At 39.9% G+C, this 23,135-nt stretch overlaps 1 non-coding gene across 1 annotated transcript; it reads left to right on the top strand.

The window, feature by feature from the left end:
* The first annotated feature begins 848 nt into the window (after positions 1-848).
* LOC130984226 (small nucleolar RNA R71) lies at positions 849-956 on the top strand. Its single transcript, XR_009088173.1, has one exon. It is a non-coding gene; the product is annotated as a small nucleolar RNA R71 (small nucleolar RNA).
* The last annotated feature ends 22,179 nt before the right edge of the window (positions 957-23,135 follow it).

The raw sequence follows: 23,135 nt of genomic DNA, 5'->3' as shown, positions 1-23,135 counted from the left end.
TTTGGGAACTCAGTGGAGGCTAGTGCACGCCCATTGAGGCCTTCCTCAGTGGCGTCAACTTCCTCTCTTTCCTCTCCAGATTCGGCCATGGTTATGGCTTTGCACTCTCCTGTTGGATTTTCTTCTGTATTACTTGGGAGAGTACTAGGAGGGAGTTCAGTAACTTTCTTGCTCAGCTGTCCCACTTGTGCCTCCAAATTCCTAATGAAGGACCTTGTTTCAGTCATGAAACTTTGAGTGGTTTTGATTAGATCAGAGGCCATGGTTGCTAAGTCAGAGGGGTTCTGCTTAGAGTTCTCTGTCTGTTGCTGAGAAGATGATGGAAAAGGTTTGCTATTGCTAAACCTGTTTCTCCCACCATTGTTGTTCTTGAAACCTTGTTGAGGTCTCTCTTGATTCTTCCATGAGAAATTTGGGTGATTTCTCCATGAAGAATTGTAGGTGTTTCCATAGGGTTCTCCTAGGTAATTCACCTCTTCCATTGAAGGGTTCTCAGGATCATAAGCTTCTTCCTCAGATGAAGCATCCTTAGTACTGCCAGGTGCATTTTGCATTCCAGACAGACTTTGAGAAATCAAATTGACTTGTTGAGTCAATATTTTATTCTGAGCCAGAATGGCATTCAGAGTATCAATCTCAAGAACTCCTTTCTTCTGACCAGTCCCATTGTTCACAGGATTCCTTTCAGAAGTGTACATGAATTGGTTATTTGCAACCATTTCAATTAGTTCTTGAGCCTCTGTAGGCGTCTTCTTCAAGTGAAGAGATCCTCCAGCAGAGCTATCCAAAGACATCTTGGATAGTTCAGAGAGACCATCATAGAAAATACCTATGATGCTCCATTCAGAAAGCATGTCTGAGGGACATTTTCTGATTAATTGTTTGTATCTTTCCCAAGCTTCATAGAGGGATTCACCATCCTTCTGTCTGAAGGTTTAGACTTCCACTCTAAGCTTACTCAATTTTTGAGGTGGAAAGAACTTTGCCAAGAAGGCATTGACTAGCTTTTCCCAAGAGTCCAGGCTTTCTTTAGGTTGTGAGTCCAACCATATTCTAGCTCTGTCTCTTACAGCAAAAGGGAATAGCATCAGTCTATAGACCTCAGGGTCAACCCCATTAGTCTTGACTGTGTCACAGATTTGCAAGAACTCAGCTAAAAACTGATGAGGATCTTCCATTGGAAGTCCATGGAACTTGCAATTCTATTGCATTAGAGAAACTAATTGAGGCTTAAGCTCAAAGTTGTTTGCTCTAATGGCAGGGATAGAGATGCTTCTCCCATAGAAGTTGGGAGTAGGTGCAGTAAAGTCACCAAGCACCTTCCTTGCATTGTTGGCATTGTTGTTGTTTTCGGCTGCCATTTGTTCTTCTTCCTTGAAGAATTCGGTCAGGTGCTCTAAAGAGAGTTGTGCTTTGGCTTCTCTTAGCTTTCTCTTCAAGGTCCTTTCAGGTTCAGAATCAGCCTCAACAAGAATGCCTTTGTCTTTGCTCCTGCTCATAAGAAAGAGAAGGGAACAAGAAAATGTGGAATCCTCTATGTCACAGTATAGAGATTCCTTTAGGTGTCAGAGGAAGAAAAATGGAAGACAGAGGTAGAAAATTCGAACTTATCAAAGAAGATGGAGTTCGAATTTTGCATTAAGGAATAGTGTTAGTCCATAAATAGAAGGATGTGAGAAGAAGGGAAGTAATTTTCGAAAATTAAGTAAAAGATTTTGAAAACATTTTGAAAAACACTTAATTGATTTTCGAAAATAAGAGTGGAAAAGAAATCAAGTGATTTTTGAAAAAGATTTTGAAATTAGAAATAAAAAGATTTGATTGAAAACTATTTTGAAAAAGATGTGGTTAAAAAGATATGATTGGTTTTTAAAAAGATGTGATTGAGAAGATATGATTTGAAAACAATTTTAAAAAGATTTGATTTGAAAACAATTTTAAAAAGATTTGATTTTAAAAATTAATGACTTGCCTAACAAGAAAAGATATGATTCAAACATTAAACCTTTCTCAACAGAAAAGGCAACATACTTGAAATGTTCAATCAAATCATTAATTGTTAGCAAGTATCTTTGAAAAAGGAAAGAAATTGATTTTGAAAACATTTGATTGAAAATATATGATTTGAAAAAGATTTGATTTAGAAAAACTTTGAAAACTTGAAAAAAAATTGATTTGAAAAACAAAATCTTCCCCCTTGTGCCATCCTGGCGTTAAACGCCCAGAATGGTGCACATTCTGGCGTTTAACGCCCAAAATGCTACCTTTTTGGGCGTTAAACGCCCAACCAGGCACCCTGGCTGGCGTTTAAACGCCAGTCTGTCTTCTTCACTGGGCATTTTTGAATGCTCAGCTTTTTCTGTGTGATTCCTCTGCAGTATGTTCTGAATCTTCAATTCTCTGTATTATTGACTTGAAAAGACACAAATTAAAAATATTTTTGGATTTTTAATAATAAAAAATGCAACTAAAATCAAATAACAATGCATGCAAGACACCAAACTTAGCAGTTTGTATACTACTGACACTAACTACATGAGAATGCATATGAGAAACAACAAAACACTCAAGTCAATAGAATTCAAAGATCAAAACAAGAAAATCATCAAGAACAACTTGAAGATTAATTAAGACACATGCAAAAAATTCGAAAAATGCAAGAAGAACAGAAACATGCAATTGACACCAAACTTAAGATGAGACTCTAGACTCAAGCAAGAAATATTTTTGGTTTTTATGATTTTGTAATTTTTTTGGGTTTTTTCGAAAATTAAGTGAAAAGAAAGTATCAAAATTCTTAATGAGAATTCCAGGAATCAGTGCAATGCTAGTCTAAGGCTCCGGTCCAGGAATTAGACATGGCTTCACAGCCAACCAAGCTTTCAAAGAAAGCTTCGGTCCAAAACACTAGACATGACCAAGGTCAGCCAAGCCTTAGCAAATCACTGCTCCAACAGCAAGATTGATACGAAATCAACAAGCTCTTGTGGTGATAAGTTGAAACCTCGGTCCAATCAGATTAGACATGGCTTCTCAGCCAGCCAGATTTCAACAAATCATCATGAAACTCTAGAATTCACCTTCAAGAATTTCGAAAAAAAAAAAAAAAAATACCTAATCTAAGCAACAAGATGAACCGTCAGTTGTCCAGCCTAAACAATCCCGGGCAATAACACCAAAAATTTGATGTTGTTGCCGGATCTTGGCTCTGATGTTACCAAAAGCTTGCTCAAAACATGAACAATCCCCGGCAACGGCGCCAAAAACTTGGTCGGCGAAATTGTGAACTATACTTTTTCACAACTCTCATAATCCCTGGTAATGGCTCAAAAACTTGGTGCGCTCAATACCATGGCATTACACAACTTCGCACAACTAACCAGCAAGTGCACTGGGTCGTCCAAGTAATAAAACCTTACGTGAGTAAGGGTCGATCCCACGGAGATTGTTAGTATTGAAGCAAGCTATGGTCATCTTGTAAATCTTAGTCAGGCAAACTCAGATATATATGGTGATGAACGAAAATAACATAGAAGATAAAGATAGTGATACTTATGTATATCATTGGTGTATGAGCTTCAGACAAGTGTATGAAGATGCCTTCCCTTCCGTCTCTGCTTTCCTACAGCCTTCATCCAATCCTTTCTTACTCCTTTCCATGGCAAGCTCGTGTAGGGTCTCACTGTTGTCAGCAGCTACCTCCCATCCTCTCAGTGAAAGCGATTGCATATGTCCTGTCACGGCATAGCGGAATTCATCTGTCGGTTTCAATCAGGCGCGGAATAGAATCCAGTGATTCTTTTGCGTTATCACTAACGCCCCCGCCCTCAGGGTTTGAAGCACGTCACAGTCATTCAGTCATTGAATCCTACTCAGAACACCACAGACAAGGTTAGACCTTCCGGATTCTCTTGAATGCTGCCATCAGGTCCTGCCTATACCACGAAGACTCCGAAGAATCCAAGAGATATTCACTAAGCCTCGAATGCTTGTAGAACAAGAATGGTTGTCAGTCACCTTGTTCATAGGTGAAGAACAAGTGATATCTTGGTAAAAGAATAAGCGGAATTGAATGGAAGAACAATAGTAATTGCATTAATACTCGAGGTACAGCAGAGCTCCACACCCTTAATCTATGGTGTGTAGAAACTCCACCGTTGAAAATACATAAGAACAGGGTCTAGGCATGGCCGAATGGCCAGCCTCCCAAAGATCTAAGATAGCATAAAAGTGAAGATAGCTACCAGAGTCTTGATACAAATACAATAGTAAAAGGTCCTACTTATAGATAACTAGTAGCCTAGGTGTACAAAGATGAGTAAATGACATAAAAATCCACTTCCGGGCCCACTTGGTGTGTGCTTGGGCTGAGCAATCAAGGAAATTCGTGTAGAGACCTTTTCTGGAGTTAAACGCCAGCTCCCATGCCAGTTTGGGCGTTTAACTCCAACTTTTATTCCTGTTCCGGCGTTTAACGCTGGAATTCCTGAGGCCGGATTGCTTCGCGGGTTTGGGCCATCAAATCTTGGACAAAGTATGGACTATTATATATTGCTGGAAAGCCCTGGATGTCTACTTTCCAACGCCGTTGAGAGCGCGCCAATTGGGCTTCTGTAGCTCCAGAAAATCCACTTCGAGTGCAGGGAGGTCAGAATCCAACAGCATCTGCAGTCCTTTTTGGTCTCTGAATCAGATTTTTGCTCAGGTCCCTCAATTTCAGCCAGAAAATACCTGAAATCACAGAAAAACACACAAACTCATAGTAAAGTCCAGAAAAGTGAATTTTAAATAAAAACTAATAAAAATGTACTAAAATCTAACTAAAAGATATCAAAAACATACTAAAAACAATGCCAAAAAGTATACAAATTATCCGCTCATCAGCAAGCTTATGCAAGGGTTTCACCGTTGTCAGTGGCTACCTCCCATCCTCTCAGTGGAAATGTTCAACGCACCTTGTCACGGCACGGCTATCCAGCTGTCGGTTCTCGATCGGGCCGGAATAGAATCCAGTGATTCTTTTGCGTCTGTCACTAACGCCCCACCCTCAGGAGTTTGAAGCACGTCACAGTCATTCAATCATTGAATCCTACTCAGAATACCACAGACAAGGTTAGACCTTCCGGATTCTCTTGAATGCCACCATCAGTTCTTGCCTATACCACGAAGATTCCGGTTAAAGAATCCAAGAGATAAACATTAGAGCCTTGTTGCTTGTAGAACAGAAGTGGTTGTCAGTCACTTGTTCATGAGTGAGAATGATGATGAGCGTCACATAATCATCACATTCATCATGTTCTTGAGTACGAATGAATATCTTGGAATAAGAACAAGCAGAATTGAATAGAAGAACAATAGTAATTGCATTAATACTCGAGGTACAGCAGAGCTCCACACCTTAATCTATGGTGTGTAGAAACTCCACCGTTGAAAATACATAAGAACAAGGTCTAGGCATGGCCGTGAGGCCAGCTCCCAAAATGATCTAAGAACTAGATGTCCAAAGATGAAAATACAATAGTAAAAGGTCCTACTTATAGGGAACTAGTAGCTTAAGAATTACAAAGATGAGTAAAAGACATAAAAATCCACTTCCGGGCCCACTTGGTGTGTGCTTGGGCTGAGCAATGAAGCATTTTTCGTGTAGAGACTCTTCTTGGAGTTAAACGCCAGCTTTTGTGCCAGTTTGGGCATTTAACTCCCATTTTGGTGCCAGTTCCGGCGTTTAACGCTGGGAAATCTGAAGGTGACTTTGAACGCCGGTTTGGGCCATCAAATCTTGGGCAAAGTATGGACTATCATATGTTGCTGGAAAGCCCAGGATGTCTACTTTCCAACGCCGTTGAGAGAGCGCCAATTGGGCTTCTGTAGCTCCAGAAAATCAACTTCGAGTGCAGGGAGGTCAGAATCCAACAGCATCTGCAGTCCTTTCCAGTCTCTGAATCAGATTTTTGCTCAGGTCCCTCAATTTCAGCCAGAAAATACCTGAAATCACAGAAAAACACACAAACTCATAGTAAAGTCTAGAAAAGTGAATTTTAACTAAAAACTAATAAAAATATACTAAAAACTAACTGGATCATACTAAAAACAATGCCAAAAAGCGTACAAATTATCCGCTCATCACTCATTTAGTTGGAGCAATCTTTTTTCACCAGCTAACTTAGCATCCAGGTTTAGGAATCTGGTTGCCCAGTAGGCTTTATGTTCCAGTTCCACGGGCAGATGACAGGCCTTGCCATACACAAGTTGGTATGGAGAGGTTCCTATTGGAGTCTTGAATGCTGTTCTGTACGCCCACAGAGCATCATCCAAGCTCTTTGCCCAATCCTTTCTACGGGCAATTACAGTCCATTCTAGGATTCTTTTTAGCTCTCTATTAGAGACTTCAGCTTGCCCATTTGTCTGTGGATGATATGGAGTTGCCACTTTGTGGCCAATTCCGTATCGGACCATAGCAGAGTACAGCTGTTTATTGCAGAAATGAGTGCCCCCATCATTGATTAGTACTCTGGGAACACCAAACCTGCTGAAGATGTGTTTCTGGAGGAATTTTAGCACGGTTTTGGTATCATTAATGGGTGTAGCAATTGCTTCTACCCACTTAGATACATAGCCCACTGCCACTAGAATGTAAGTGTTTGAGTATGATGGTGGGAATGGACCCATGAAGTTAATCCCCCATACATCAAACAATTCAATCTCTAATATCCCTTGTTGAGGCATGGCATATCCGTGAGGCAAGTTACCAGCTCTTTGGCAACTGTCACAGTTACGCACAAACTCTCGGGCATCTCTATAGAGAGTAGGCCAGTAGAAGCCACATTGGAGGACTTTAGTGGCTGTTCGCTCACTTCCAAAATGTCCCCCATACTGTGATCCATGGCAGTGCCATAGGATCCTTTGTGCTTCTTCTCTGGGTACACATCTGCGGATCATTCCATCTGCACATCTCTTAAAGAGATATGGCTCATCCCATAGGTAGTACTTGGCATCTGAAATTAATTTCTTTCTTTGCACTCTGCTGTACTCCTGGGGTATAAACCTCACAGCTTTATAATTTGCAATATCTGCAAACCATGGAGCTTCCTGAATGGCAAAGAGTTGCTCATCTGGGAAAGTCTCAGAGATCTCAGTAGAAGGGAGGGACGCCCCAGCTACCGGTTCTATTCGGGACAGATGATCAGCTACTTGGTTCTCTGTCCCTTTTCTGTCTCTTATTTCTATATCAAACTCTTGCAGAAGCAACACCCATCTTATGAGCCTGGGTTTTGAATCCTGCTTTGTGAGTAAGTACTTAAGAGCAGCATGGTCAGTGTACACAATCACCTTTGATCCTACTAAATAGGATCTAAATTTGTCAATGGCATAAACCACTGCAAGTAACTCTTTTTCTGTGGTTGTGTAATTCTTCTGTGCGTCATTTAGAACACGGCTGGCATAATAAATGACGTGTAGACGCTTGTTATGCCTCTGTCCCAACACTGCACCAATGGCATGGTCACTGGCATCACACATTAATTCGAATGGTAATGTCCAGTCTGGTGCAGAGATGACTGGTGCTGTGACCAGCTTGGCTTTCAGGGTCTCAAATGCCTGCAAACACTGTGTGTCAAACACAAATGGTGTGTCAGCAGCTAGCAGGTTGCTCAGAGGTTTTGCAATTTTCGAAAAATCCTTTATAAACCTTCTGTAGAATCCTGCATGCCTCAGAAAGCTTCTGATTGCCTTAACATTGGCAGGTGGTGGTAATTTTTCAATCACCTCTACCTTTGCCTTATCCACCTCTATTCCCCTACTTGAAATTTTGTGCCCAAGGACAATTCCTTCAGTCACCATAAAGTGACATTTCTCCCAGTTTAAAACCAGGTTAGTCTCTTGGCACCTTTTCAAGACAAGTGCTAGGTGGTTAAGACAGGAGCTGAATGAGTCTCCATATACTGAGAAGTCATCCATGAAGACTTCCAGGAATTTCTCCACCATATCAGAAAAGATGGATAGCATGCATCTCTGAAAGGTTGCAAGAGCATTACACAGACCAAAAGGCATCCTCCTGTAGGCAAACACGCCAGAAGGGCAAGTGAAGCTATTTTCTCTTGGTCCTGAGGATCTACTGCAATTTGGTTGTAGCCTGAATAGCCATCCAAAAAGCAGTAATAATCATGACCAGCTAGTCTTTCTAGCATTTGGTCTATGAATGGTAAAGGAAAATGATCCTTTCTGGTGGCTGTATTGAGCCTTCTATAGTCAATACACATACGCCACCCTGTGACTGTTCTTGTAGGAACCAGTTCATTTTTTTCATTATGAACTACTGTCATGCCTCCCTTCTTGGGGACAACTTGGACAGGGCTCACCCAGGGGCTATCAGAAATAGGATAAATAATCCCAGCCTCTAGTAATTTAGTGACCTCTTTCTGCACCACCTCCTTCATGGCTGAATTTAGCCGCCTTTGTGGTTGGACCACTGGTTTGGCATTATCCTCCAATAGGATCTTGTGCATGCATCTTGCTGGGCTAATGCCCTTAAGATCACTTATGGACCACCCAAGAGCTGTCTTGTGTGTCCTTAGCACTTGAATCAGTGCTTCCTCTTCCTGTAGATTTAAAGCAGAGCTTATAATCACTGGAAAAGTGTCACCCTCTCCCAGAAATGCATACTTCAGGGATGGTGGTAGTGGTTTGAGTTCAGGTTTGGGAGGCTAATCCTCCTCCTGAGGAATTTTCAAAAATTCTTTTGTTTCCTTTGGTTCTTCCTGATCAGGCTGAGCATCCTTGAAGATGTCCTCAAGCTCTGATTCTAGACTTTCAGTCATATTGACCTCTTCCACTAAAGAGTCAATAATGTCAGCGCCCATGCAGTCATTTGGTGTGTCTGGATGCTGCATAGCTTTTACAGCATTCAACTTGAACTCATCCTCATTGACTCTCAGGGTTACTTCCCCTTTTTGTACATCAATGAGAGTTCGTCCAGTTGCTAGGAAAGGTCTTCCTAGAATGAAAGTTGCACTCTTGTGCTCTTCCATTTCCAGCACTACAAAGTCAGTAAGAAAGGCAAATGGCCCAACCTTGACAATCATGTCCTCAATTATGCCTGATGGATATTTAATGGAGCCATCAGCAAGTTGGAGGCATATCCGGGTTGGTTTGACTTCTTCAGTCAACCCAAGCTTTCTGATAGTAGATGCAGGTATTGGATTGATGCTTGCTCCAAGATCAAACAGGGCAATCTTGGTGCAAGCACCTTCTAATGTGCATGGTATCATAAAGCTTCCTGGATCTTGAAGCTTTTCTGGTAAGCTTTTCAGAATGACTGCACTGCATTCTTCAGTGAGAAATACTTTTTCAGTTTCTCTCCAATCCTTCTTATGACTTAAGATCTCTTTCATGAACTTAGCATAAGAAGGTATTTGCTCAAGTGCCTTTGCAAACGAAATCTTTATTTCAAGAGTCCTTAGGTAGTCTGCAAAGCGGGCAAATTGCTCATCCTGCTCCGCTTGGTGGAGTTTCTGAGGATAAGGCATCTTGGCTTTATATTCTTCAACCTTAGTTGCTGCAGGTTTATTCCTTACAGAAGTGGTTGGAGAAGCCTTTTTAGAGGGGTTACTATCAGCACTCTCAGGTGTCTGATTCCCCATTGGTGTTTGAACGCCAGGGTTGGGTGGAAAATGGGCGTTTAACGCCAACTTTTCCCCCTTTTCTGGCGTTTGAACGCCAGAACTGGGCAAGGAATGGGCGTTTAACGCCAGCTTTCCCCCACCCTTTTCTGGCGTTTGAACGCCAAGAGTATTCCTCTCTGGGCTCTTACTGTCCTCAGAGGGATTTTGGATAGTGGTTTGGCTATCCTCTGTCAATTGCTCCTTTATTGGCTTTTTGCTATTTTGAGCAGTGTTATTCAATGTCTTCCCACTCCTCAATTGAATTGCTTGGCATTCTTCTGTTATCTGTTTAGATAGCTGCTGTTTCGCCTGATTCAACTGTGATTCTATGTTCTTGTTAGCAATTTTAGTTTCTTGGAGCATCTCTTTAAATTCTGCTAACTGTTTTGTCATCAGTTGTAATTGCTGATTAAGCTCAACCATCTGTTCTTGAGGATTAGGATCAGTGGCTACTGCCATAACTTCTTCTTTTGGAGAGAACTCATTGCTAGAGTACAAATGTTGATTTCTAGCAACAGTATCTATAAGCTCTTGAGCCTCCTCAATCGTCTTCCTCATATGTATAGATCCACCAGCTGAGTGGTCTAGAGACATCTGAGCTTTTTCTGTAAGCCCATAGTAAAAGATGTCTAACTGTACCCACTCTGAAAACATTTCAGAGGGGCATTTTCTTAGCATACCTCTATACCTCTCCCAGGCATTATAAAGGGATTCATTATCCTCTTGTTTAAAGCCTTGGATGTCCAGCCTTAGCTGTGTCATCCTTTTTGGAGGGTAAAATTGATTCAGAAATTTGTCTGATAACTGTTTCCATGTCTTTATGCTTGCTGTAGGTTGGTTATTCAACCACCTCTTAGCTTGATCTTTTACAGCAAATGGAAACAGTAATAATCTGTAGACATCCTGATCCACCTCTTTATCACGTACTGTGTCAGCAAGTTGTAAGAATTATGCCAGAAACTCAGTAGGTTCTTCCTGTGGAAGACCGGAATACTGGCAATTTTGCTGCACCATGATAATGAGTTGAGGGTTTAGCTCAAAGCTGCTTACTTTGATGGGAGGTATACAGATGCTACTCCCATATGCAGCTGTAATGGGGTTAGCATATGACCCCAAAGTCCTTCTGGACTGCTCAATTCCACTTAGGTCCATGATGGAGAAAGGGAATATGATATGGATTCACAAGTAAAGTAGATTTTTTTTTGTTTAAAGTTGACCGAAAAAAATTAAAATAAAATAAATGGAAAATAAAATAAAATTTCGAAAACTAAAAGAAAATAAGATCAAAACAAATTAAAAACTAAATCAATTAGTTAACTAAAAAGATTTTGGAATTAGCAATTGAAAAGATATGATTGAAAATTATTTTGAAAAAGATTTGATTTTTGAAATGAGAAAAGAGAAAAACAACAAGATGACACCAAACTTAAAATTTTTAGAAAAACAAACACAAATTTTCAAAAATTTTAAAGGAAAACACAAAGAGGACACCAAACTTAGAATTTTTAAAGAACAAGAAAGGACTAAGAACATGCAAATTCGAAAAATTAAAAGGAAACAAAAGCATGCAATTGACACCAAACTTAAAATATGAAACTAAACTCAAATAAAAGACTCTAAACCAACAAAAATAAAATAGTCCTAATCTAAGCAACAAGATAGACCGTCAGTTGTCCAAACTCGAACAATCCCCGGCAACGGCGCCAAAAACTTGGTACACAAAATTGCAATCACACTTTCGCAATCCCGCACAACTAACCAGCAAGTGCACTGGGTCGTCCAAGTAATACCTTACGTGAGTAAGGGTCGATCCCACGGAGATTGTCGGCTTGAAGCAAGCTATGGTTATCTTGTAACTCTTAGTCAGGATATCAAAAATTATCAGGATTGATTGTGAAAAGCAAATGAACATGAAATAAGTACTTGTTTTGCAGTAATGGAGAATAGGTTGAGGTTTTGGAGATGCTCTATCTTCTGAACCTCTGCTTTCCTACTGTCTTCTTCTTCAAGCACGCAAGGCTCCTTCCATGGCAAGCTGTATGTAGGGTTTCACCGTTGTCAATGGCTACCTCCCATCCTCTCAGTGAAAATGTTCAACGCGCTCTGTCACAGCACGGCTAATCATCTGTCGGTTCTCAATCGGGTTGGAATAGAATCCAGTGATTCTTTTGCGTCTGTCACTAACGCCCAGCCCTCAGGAGTTTGAAGCTCATCACAGTCATCCAGTCCTTGAATCCTACTCAGAATACCACAAACAAGGTTTAGACCTTTCGGATTCTCTTGAATGCCGCCATCAATTCTAGCTTATACCACGAAGATTCCGGTTAAGGGATCCAAGAGATATCTACTCAATCTAAGGTAGAACGGAGGTGGTTGTCAGGCACACGTTCATAGGTGAGAATGATGATGATTGTCACAGATCATCACATTCATCAAGTTTAGGAACAAGTGATATCTTAGAATGGAAGCAAGCATGATTGAAAGAAAAATAGTAGTAATTGCATTAATCCATCAAGACACAGCAGAGCTCCTCACCCCCAACCATCGGGTTTAGAGACTCATGCCGTAGAAGATACAATGAGAAACGTGTAAAGTGTCATGAGGTCCAGATACAATGTCAAAAGATCCTATTAATAGTGAACTAGTAACCTAGGGGATACAGAAATAAGTAAATGACGTAAAAATCCACTTCTGGGTCCACTTAGTGTGTGCTTGGGCTGAGCATTAAAGCTTTCATGTGTAGAGACTTTTTCTGGAGTTAAACGCCAGCTTTTATGCCAGTTTGGGCGTTTAACTCCAATTTTTATGCCAGTTCCAGCGTTAAACGCTGGGAATTCTGAAGCTGATTTGCAACGCCAGTTTGGGCCATCAAATCTCAGGAAAAGTATGGACTATTATACATTGCTGGAAAGCCCAGGATGTCTACTTTCCAACGCCGTTGAGAGCACGCCAATTGGGCTTCTGTAGCTCCAGAAAATTCACTTCGAGTGCAGGGAGGTCAGAATCAAACAGCATCTGCAGTCCTTTTCAGCCTCTGAATCAGATTTTTGCTCAGGACCCTCAATTTCAGCCAGAAAATACCTGAAATCACAGAAAAACACATAAACTCATAGTAAAGTCCAGAAAAGTGAATTTTAACTAAAAACTAATAAAAATATAATAAAAACTAATTAAAACATACTAAAAAATACTAAAAACAATGCCAAAAAGCGTATAAATTATCCGCTCATCAAGTATCTGAAATAGTCCCTTGGTATGCACCTGTCGCTAATTATCTAGTTAGCTGCACTTTTCCTCCAAACTTTACTAAGCACCAAAGAGACAAGCTGAAAAGCGAGTCTAAATATTATATATGGGATGACCCATATTTATGGAGATGTGGCACTGACCAGGTAATTAGAAGGTGTGTGCCTCAATCAGAATTCCTGTCCATTTTAGAGGCCTGTCACTCATCTGAGAGTGGAGGACATTTTGGCCCTCAAAGAACAGCTAGAAAAATCTTAGACTGTGGATTTTGGTGGCCCACTCTTTTTAAAGACGCTGTTGAATTTTGTAAATCTTGTCCCCCATCCCAAAGGTTTGGTAATATATCTCAGAGGGATGAAATGCCTCAACAAATTATGCTTTTCTGTGAAATTTTTGATGTTTGGGGCATTGACTTCATGGGTCCATTCCCAAATTCTAATGGCCACCTTTATATACTGTTAGCTGTAGATTATGTTTCTAAATGGGTGGAAGCAATTCCTACCCGTACTGATGATGCTAACACTGTTGTTTCCTTTGTTAGAAACCACATTATTTGTCGCTTTGGATCACCACAAGCAATCGTGAGCGATCAAGGCACCCATTTTTGTAACAGGAGACTAACAGGATTACTGAAGAAGGATGGGATCATTCATAAAGTAGCAATAGCCTACCATCCTCAGACTAATGGGCAGGCCGAGGTGTCTAACAGAGAGATAAAGCGCATATTGTAGAAGATAGTCAAACCTTATAGAAGAGACTGGAGCACCAGGCTACAAGATGCACTCTAGGCATACAAAACAGCATATAAGACACCCATTGGGATGAGTCCCTTTCGCTTAATCTATGGAAAAGCCTGTCATCTTCCAGTTGAGGTGGAGCACAAAGCTTTTTGGGCAGTAAAGGAGTGCAACATGGGATTTGAGAAAGCCGGAGCTGAAAGGAAGTTGCAACTGCAAGAATTAGAGAGCCTTCGCCTCGAAGCTTATGAGAATTCAAGGCTGTACAAGGAAAAAATGAAAGCTGTACATGATCAACACATGAAGAGGAAGGAGTTCCAACCTAGGGATTTAGTCCTCCTTTACAACTCCAGACTGAAGCTCATGCCAGGCAAGCTGCGATCAAGGTAGGAAGGTCCATATAGAGTCGAAAAGGCTGAGCCGTACGGAGTTTTTCACCTAAGTCACCCTTCAAGCTCTGAACTCATCAAGGTTAATGGACATCGTTTGAAGCTCTACCATGGTGAGAAGGTGACGAAAAACAAGGAGTTAGATATCTTCCTCTTGGAGGATCCACTCGCAACAGAAAACTGAGCTACTGAAGCGTCCAACTTAAGGACGTTAAAGCAAAGTGCTAGGTGGGAGACAACCCACCATGGTATGATCATTCCTCTTCTTCTCCTTATCTTCCCTCACCTATAACTCTTCTCCGTACTACTGCATATATCTTGCACCTCATCTGCATACTGCATTTGCATAAAAAAAAAGAAAGAGAGAAATCGCACGCGACGCGCCAGCGTCACCGACGCATCCGCGTCGCTTAAGCATTGGAAATAAAGAAGATTGGACAGAGAGTTGCGCCGGAATGTGGCTAGAGGCGTGCCTTTGGCACAATTTGATCCATGCGACCGCGTGGATGATGCAACCGCGCCATTTGTAAATTAGCCTCCCCACGTGTTCGCGTCGACCACGCGAACGCGTGGCCCAGCGATTCGACGTACCAAGGGTGAATGGCCGAGAGTTGAGCTGGACTTGGGCTGCATTTGTGTTAGTCGCATAAGTCCTGTCACGCGAACGCGTGTTCTACGCGTCTGCGCCGTTATTTCCATCTGGCCATCCATGCGATCGCGTCAATCCTAATTCTGGCATAATACAATTTAAATAGAGAGTTGTGCGAGCGCGTAGCTGCCCTCGCGCCACTAGCGCAAATCACGTCACGCGTCCGTGTGACTGACGCGTCCGCGTCACTTCACTTAAGGGCTTTCCACGCGACCGCGTGCCCCACGCATCCGCACCGTTTGTGCCGCCCAACTCATTCAAATCTGCCAGCCTGCTTTATCTTTTCTTTCCCCCAATCTTATTTCCATCTCCCCTCTTCCTTCTCCCTCCTTTCTTTCTCTCTTCCACCACCATTATCAAGGTTTTTCTTCTCTCTTCTTCCCTCTTTACTTTTTCATTATTCTTTTTCTTATCATATTCTATTTTTCTTTCTCTTCTACTTTCCCTAACTATGTTTTCTTTTTCTTTTCCTATTCCTCCTATTAGTGTTGGAATTTTATTTGGGTCATTATTTTTATATGTTGCTTATGTATTGTTTGGGATTTGTTTAAACAATTATATCTTATTTTTATGGGGTTACTTGCATGTTCTAATTAATATTTTCCATACCTTATTTAATATGCATGCTATGTGTTTGAAAAAACGCCTATATGGCATTTTGCACTATTTTTTATTTCTTTTAAATCTACTACTCTATATGCCTGCTTTTCACAAAACTATTTTTCTATTTTATTACTTATATATAATTGTTTTTACAAACATCTTATTAATTTGAGCGACTTGGTAATCTAATTTGGACATTGAATGCTTGATCTATGCTACTCGTGCCCTTTGCCGGCATGCCAATAAACACCTTGCATTCAATTTTCCTCCTATGCACTTGCTATATTTCCATTGTTGATTTGCCACATGTAGTCATGACCATGTGTTCACATCATTATCCATACATGTGTATTGATTACCACCCTTCCTATTCTTTTCCTTGCTATAACCCTTGTATGCTAATGACCTTCCTCGTTCCCTTTTAGGATGGCCACCAAGAAAGGCAAAGAGAAAGCTACCTCCAAATCCACAGCAAGGAAAGGAACAAAAAGAACATTAGTGGCAGAACCTTCTTCAACTGCAGTCAAGCCCTCAACAAAAAGAATTAAAAGGATTATAAAGGTTGATGAACACTGCACGATTGAAAAGGAAAGAACCTTCCCAGCAAAAGACACTGCACGATTTCCAAATCGCTACTGTGAGCAGATGTTTCCTATTCTGGCAGCTCGGAATTACAACAATGAACACCTTCTTATCCTTCCGCCTCGTATTGCCAACTTTGTTGAGCCGCGAATTGCACAAAGACTTTGGGGATTCCTACAGAGATAGCCACGACAGGTCAATATTTCTTGGGTAGTTGAATTCTACTCCAACTTCCACCTGCCGACCCTACAGTCTGTTTATATACGTCAGAAGCAAGTCCCCATTACAGAAGAGGCCATTCAGCGAGCCTTAGATCTTCCCCATGCTCCAGAAGGATTGGACGCTTTTCAAGAAGCCGCACTCAAGCGCCAGGCATACAACTTTGACTGGGACGCTGTTCTCAGAGTTATCGTTCAACCTGGCAGCAAATGGATCTTCGGATACCATCGTTCCCGTCCTAAGGGAATTTCGGCTTCCACACTTACCTTAGAGGCTCACGTATGGGCACAGATTATGTCCCATTACGTCTTCTTGAGCACTCATGAATCCTCCTTCACCGCAGACATGGCCGTTCTACTATGGTGCATCCTCACCGACCAGCCTCTAAATTTACCGAGACAAATCAGGAATGCTATGAAACACGTACAAATCGCGGGCAACCTACCTTTCCCCGCCTTGGTCTCTGATCTTGTCTCAACAGCCGGAGTCTCATATAGAGCTGGAGACACCAAAGCCATACTTCCACGGGATGATCAGTACGTCCCTAACGAGAGATGTCTCAAGCCACCACTTGCCACTACCAGCCAGTCCACAGAGGATGCTGCAGTTCCTCCACCATCTACTAGTCAGCTGCTGCATCAAATACTGAAGCGATTGGACCAACAAGACAAGAAAGAAAAGCTCTGAGAGCGCCGCAACCACCGCCGTTTCAAATACCTCAAGGAGCTACTCACAGGCAATCACAGACCTGACGAGGACCCAGGCACTCCGGACTCCACTTCCTTTACCAGCACAGGGAGCCATGACGGTCCCGACTGTGGAGATACTGCCACCATCCCACTATTGTTCTTGACAGATGGCACCGAGGACGGTGCAAAGCCTTAAGTGTGGGGAGGTCGGTCAGTACCTGACTTCCGGAGGTAATTCTTTTCCCCCTAACACCAATTTCTTCTTCTTTAGAATACATTGCATATTAGTAGGTAATCGCATGCATGTTCTACCTGATTGAAAAGACAATAAGTTTCTTTTAAGACCATATATTTTTCAAAATTTCACTAATTTAAATCAAAATATTTATGTTAAATTTGTTTGAAGTTGAAATTGGAATAGAACTTTTGACCTAAAAAGAACACACAACCCGTGAGACCTTGAGCCTAAATACATGGTTACACTATTTAACCATAAACATTTTTTTCTTGTGTGTTTATGACGTTAGGATTTTTGCTAGTAAAGAATTTTATAAAAATAGTTGCGTTGTAGATATAGTTTCTAAACCAACAAAAATCCCTTCGTGTAAACGTTTTGGTTGTCACAAGTAACAAACCCCTTTAAAATTGATAACCGAGTATTTAAACCTCGGGTCGTCTTCTCAAGGAATTGCAGGGATGTATGTTCTTATTATTGGTTATGAAAAAGTGTGTTTTGGGGTTGAGAGTGAGGAATGAATACGGCAAATAATTTAAATGGCAATTAAAATAAATAAATACTGTAAAGCAATCCCTTTGGCAAGGTATGAGAAATTGGAAGTCCAGACTTAGTTATTCTTATCAATAATAATGAAAGTTGAATCTTAATTCCACTTAGTTAACCTTTGCTAAAGCAAAGGAAAGTCAAGGGACTAATTAGTTTGACCTTCGAATCCTATTTATTTCCTAAGAAAAGGTTGGGATTATTGAAGTTCAATTCAATTAGCAAAGATAACAGTTATCAATTATGTTGAGCTAAGATAACTCCTGAGTTACTGATTTCTTAACCAAGACCAAAAAGGTGGAAAGCTGAATTGAAATCATAAATCTAAAAACATCTCAATAATGTATAATCCTAACATAAAAAGTTCATAAGCCAATTGGGCAACATAAATCAAATACCAATAAAAGCATTAAAGTATTGATGAGCGGATAATTTATACGCTTTTTGGCATTGTTTTTCGGTAGTTTTTAGTAAGTTCAAGCTACTTTTAGGGATGTTTTCATTAGTTTTTATGTTAAATTCACATTTCTGGACTTTACTATGAGTTTGTGTATTTTTCTGTAATTTCAGGTAAATTCTGGCTGAAATTGAGGGACTTGAGCAAAACTCTGAAAAAGGCTGACAAAAGGACTGCTGATGCTGTTGGAATCTGACCTCCCTGCACTCAAAATGGATTTTCTGGAGCTACAGAACTCCAAATAGCGCGCTCTAAATGGCGTTGGAAAGTAGACATCTAGAGCTTTCCAGAAATATATAATAGTCCATACTTTATTCGGGAATTGATGACGTAAAGTGGCGCTCAACGCCAAGTACATGCTGCTGTCTGGAGTCAAACGCCAGAAACACGTCACAACCCGGAGTTGAACGCTAGAAACACGCTATAACTCGGCGTTCAACTCCAAGAAAAGCCTCAGCTCGTGGATAGATCAAGCTCAGCCCAAGCATACACCAAGTGGGCCCCGGAAGTGGATTTATGCATCAATTACTTACTCATGTAAACCCTAGTAGCTAGTCTAGTATAAATAGGATAATTTACTATTGTATTAGACATCTTTTGATCACTTTAGATCTGAGGAACATCTCTCTGGATGCCTAGTCCTTAGACTATGGAAGGCTGGCCATTCGGCCATGCCTGAACCTTTCACTTATGTATTTTCAACGGTGGAGTTTCTACACACCATAGATTAAGGGTGTGGAGCTCTGCTGTACCTCAAGTTTCAATACAATTACTATTATTTTCTATTCAATTCTCTTTTATTCTTATTCCAAGATATATGTTGCACGTCAACTTGATGAATGTGATGATCCGTGACACTCATCATCATTCTCACCTATGAACGCGCATGACTGACAACCACTTCCGTTCTACCTTAGGCCGAGCGCATATCTCTTAGATTTCCCAACAGAATCTTCGTGGTATAAGCTAGATAGATGGCGGCATTCATGGGAATCCAGAAAGTCTAACCTTGTCTGTGGTATTCTGAGTAGGATTCCGGTATTGAATGACTGTGACGAGCTTCAAACTCCTAAAGGCTGGGCGTTAGTGACAGACGCAAAAGAATCAAGGGATTCTATTCCAACCTGATTGAGAACTGACAGATGATTAGCCGTGCTGTGACAGAGCATTTGGACCATTTTCACTGAGAGGATGGGATGTAGCCATCGGCAAGGGTGATGCCTCCAGACGATTAGCCATGCAGTGACAGCGCATAGGACCATTTTCCCGAGAGGATGAAAAGTAGCCATTGACGACGGTGATGCCCTACATACAGCTTGCCATGGAAAGGAGTAAGAAGGATTGGATGAATGTAATAAGAAAGTAGAAATACAAGAGGAGCACAGCATCTCCATACGCCTATCTGAAATTCCCACTATTGATTTACATGAGTATTTCTATCCTATTTTATTTTCTGTTTATTATTAATTTTCGAACCTATCATGAATCAATTTAATCTGCCTAACTGAGATTTACAAGGTAACCATAGCTTGCTTCATACCAACAATTTCTGTGGGATCGACCCTTACTCACGTAAAGTATTACTTGGATGACCTAGTACACTTGCTGGTTAAGTTGAACGGAGTTGTGTCCACACATAGCCAATAGCCATTAAATAAATCTCATGCAAATACAAATAGGGTCACAATTTCGTCCACCAAGTTTTTGGTGCCGTTGCCGGGAATTGTTCGAGTATGGACAACTGAAGGTTCATCTTGTTGCTCAGATTAGGTAATTTTCTTTTTATTTTCTTTTCAAAAATTTTTCTTTATTTTTCGTTTTTCCAAATTTTATTTTTGAAAAATATAATAAAAATCCAAAAAAATTCATAAAATCATAAAAACCAAAAATATTTTGTGTTTCTTGTTTGAGTCTTGAGTCAATTTATAAGTTTGGTGTCAATTGCATGCCTTAAAAATTTTTTCTTGCATATTTTCGAAAATTCATGCATTCATAGTGTTCTTCATGATCTTCAAGTTGTTCTTGGTAAGTCTTCTTGTTTGATCTTGATGTTTTCTTTTTTTGTGTTGTTTGTTGTTTTTCATATGCATTTTTAGTTTGTTAGAGTCCATGCATTAAAGATTTCTAAGTTTGGTGTCTTGTATGTTTTCTTTGCATCAAAAATTTTTCAAAATTATGTTCTTGATGTTCATCATGATCTTCAAAGTGTTCTTGGTGTTCATCTTGACATTCATAGTGTTCTTGCATGAATCATGTGTTTGATCCAAAATTTTCATGTTTTGGGTCATTTTTATGTTTTTCTCTCTCATCTTTAAAAATTCAAAAATAAAAAAATAGCTTTTCCTTTTTTCTCTCCTAATTTTCAAAAATTTAAGTTGACTTAGTCAAAATCTTTTTAAATTAGTTGTTTCTTACAAGTCAAGTCAAATTTTCAATTTTAAAAATCTTATCTTTTTTTTTAAATCTTTTTTAAAAATCATATATTTTTCATTTTTTTTATTATTTTCAAAAATTTCTAAAAATCTTTTTCAAAATATTTTCAAAATATTTTCAAAATATTTTTCTTATCTTTATATCAAATTTTCGAAATTATGCTAACAATTAATGTGATTGATTCAAAAATTTGAAGTTTGTTACTTTCTTGGTAAGAAATGTTCAATCTTTAAGTTCTAGAATCTTATCTTTTAGTTTCTTGTTAGTAATTAATTTTAATTTAAAAATTAAATCTTGTTCAAACATATCTTATCATATCTTTTATATCTTATCTTTTTCAAAATTTTATCTTTTTCAAAAAAAATTTGATTTCAAATATCTTATCTAACTTCTTATCTTCTTATCTTTTCAAATTTGATTTTAATATCTTTTTCAACTAACTATTTGACTTTTTGTTTGTTTCTTATCTTTTTCAAAACCACCTAACTACTTTTCCCTCTCTAATTTTCGAAAATATCTCATCTCTTTTTCAAAAATTCTTTTTGTTTTAAATTTTAATTTTAATTATATCTTATCTTTAATTTTCGAAAATACTAACCCCTTTTTCAAAATTATTTTCGAAACTCTCCCTCTCTTTTCTTATTCTGTTTAATTATTTATTTACTAACACTTCTCTTCACCTCTCTTCATCTAAATATCCGAACCCATTCTTCTTCACTCTTCTCCCCTTTCTTTTTCTACTAACATAAAGGAATCTCTATATTGTGACATAGAGGATTCCTCTTTCTTTTCTTGTTTTCTTCTCCTTCATATGAGCAGGAACAAGGACAAAAGCACTCTTGTTGAAGCTGATCCTGAACCTGAAAGGACTTTGAAGAGGAAACTAAGAGAAGCTAAACTACAACAATCCAGAAGTAACCTTTCAGAAATTTTCGAACAAGAGAAGGAGATGGCAGCCGAACCCAATAATGATAATGCAAGAAGGATGCTTGGTGATTTTACCAAACCCACGTCCAAATTTGATGGAAGAAGCATCTCCATTCCTGCCATTGGAGCCAATAATTTTGAGCTTAAGCCTCAACTAGTTGCTTTAATGCAACAGAACTGCAAGTTTTATGGACTTCCATCTGAAGATCCTTACCAGTTTTTAACTGAGTTCTTGCAGATCTGTGAGACTGTTAAGACAAATGGAGTAGATCCTGAAGTCTACAGGCTCATGCTTTTCCCTTTTGCTGTAAGAGACAGAGCTAGAATATGGTTGGATTCACAACCTAAGGATAGCCTGGACTCCTGGGATAAGCTGGTCACGACCTTCTTGGATAAATTCTTTCCTCCTCAAAAGCTGAGCAAGCTTAGAGTGGATGTTCAGACCTTCAAACAAAAAGATGGTGAATCCCTCTATGAAGCTTGGGAAAGATACAAGCAGCTGACCAAAAGGTGTCCATCTGACATGTTTTCAAAATGGACCATATTAGATATATTCTATTATGGTCTATCTGAGTTTTTGAAAATGTCATTGGACCATTCTGCAGGTGGATCCATTCACCTAAAGAAAACACCTGCAGAAGCTCAAGAACTTATTGACATGGTTGCAAATAACCAGTTCATGTACACTTCTGAGAGGAATTCCGTGAATAATGGGACGCCTCAGAGGAAGGGAGTTCTTGAAATTGATGCTCTGAATGCCATATTGGCTCGGAACAAAGTGTTGACTCAGCAAGTCAACATTATTTCTCAAAGTCTGAATGGATGGCAAAATGCATTCAACAGTACTAAAGAGGCAGCTTCTGAAGAAGCTTATGATCCTGAGAACCCTGCAATGGCAGAGGTTAATTACATGGGTGAACCTTATGGAAACACCTATAATTCATCATGGAGAAATCATCCCAATTTCTCATGGAAGGATCAACAAAAGCCTCAACAAGGCTTTAACAATGGTGGACGCAATAGGCTGAGCAATAGCAAGCCTTTTCCATCATCTTCTCAGCAACAGACAGAGAATTCTGAACAAAACACTTCTAATTTAGCCAATATAGTCTCTGATCTGTCAAAGGCCACTTTCAGTTTCATGAGTGAAACAAGATCCTCCATCAGAAATCTGGAGGCACAAGTGGGCCAGCTGAGTAAGAAAGTCATTGAAACTCCTCCCAGTATTCTCCCAAGCAATACAGAAGAGAATCCAAAAGGAGAGTGGAAGGCCATTGATGTAATCAATATAGCCGAATGCACAAGGGAGGAGAAGGACGAAAATCCTAGTGAGGAGGACCTCCTGGGACGTCTCTCAAGCAAGAAGGAATTTCCTATTAAGGATCCAAGGGAATCTGAGGCTCCTATAGAGACCATAGAGATTCCATTAAATCTTCTTCTACCATTCATGAGCTCTGAAGACTATTCTTCCTCTGAAGAGGATGAAGATGTGACTGGAGAGCAAGTTGCTCAATATTTAGGAGCTATCATGAAGCTGAATGCCAAGTTGTTTGGTAATGAGACTTGGGAAAGTGAACCTTCCTTGCTCATTAGTGAACTAGATACCTGGATTCAGCAAATTTTACCTCAAAAGAGACAAGATCCTGGCAAGTTCTTAATACCCTGTACCACAGGCACCATGACCTTTGAAAAAGCTCTATGTGATCTGGGGTCAGGGATAAATCTTATGCCACTCTCTGTAATGGAGAAGCTGGGGATCATTGA

This window comes from Arachis stenosperma, chromosome 5, assembly GCF_014773155.1.
Source record: "Arachis stenosperma cultivar V10309 chromosome 5, arast.V10309.gnm1.PFL2, whole genome shotgun sequence".
NCBI classification, from domain to species: Eukaryota; Viridiplantae; Streptophyta; class Magnoliopsida; order Fabales; family Fabaceae; genus Arachis; species Arachis stenosperma.
Note: the sequence above shows the minus strand (reverse complement) of the source record. Positions and strands in the feature narration are given on the sequence as shown.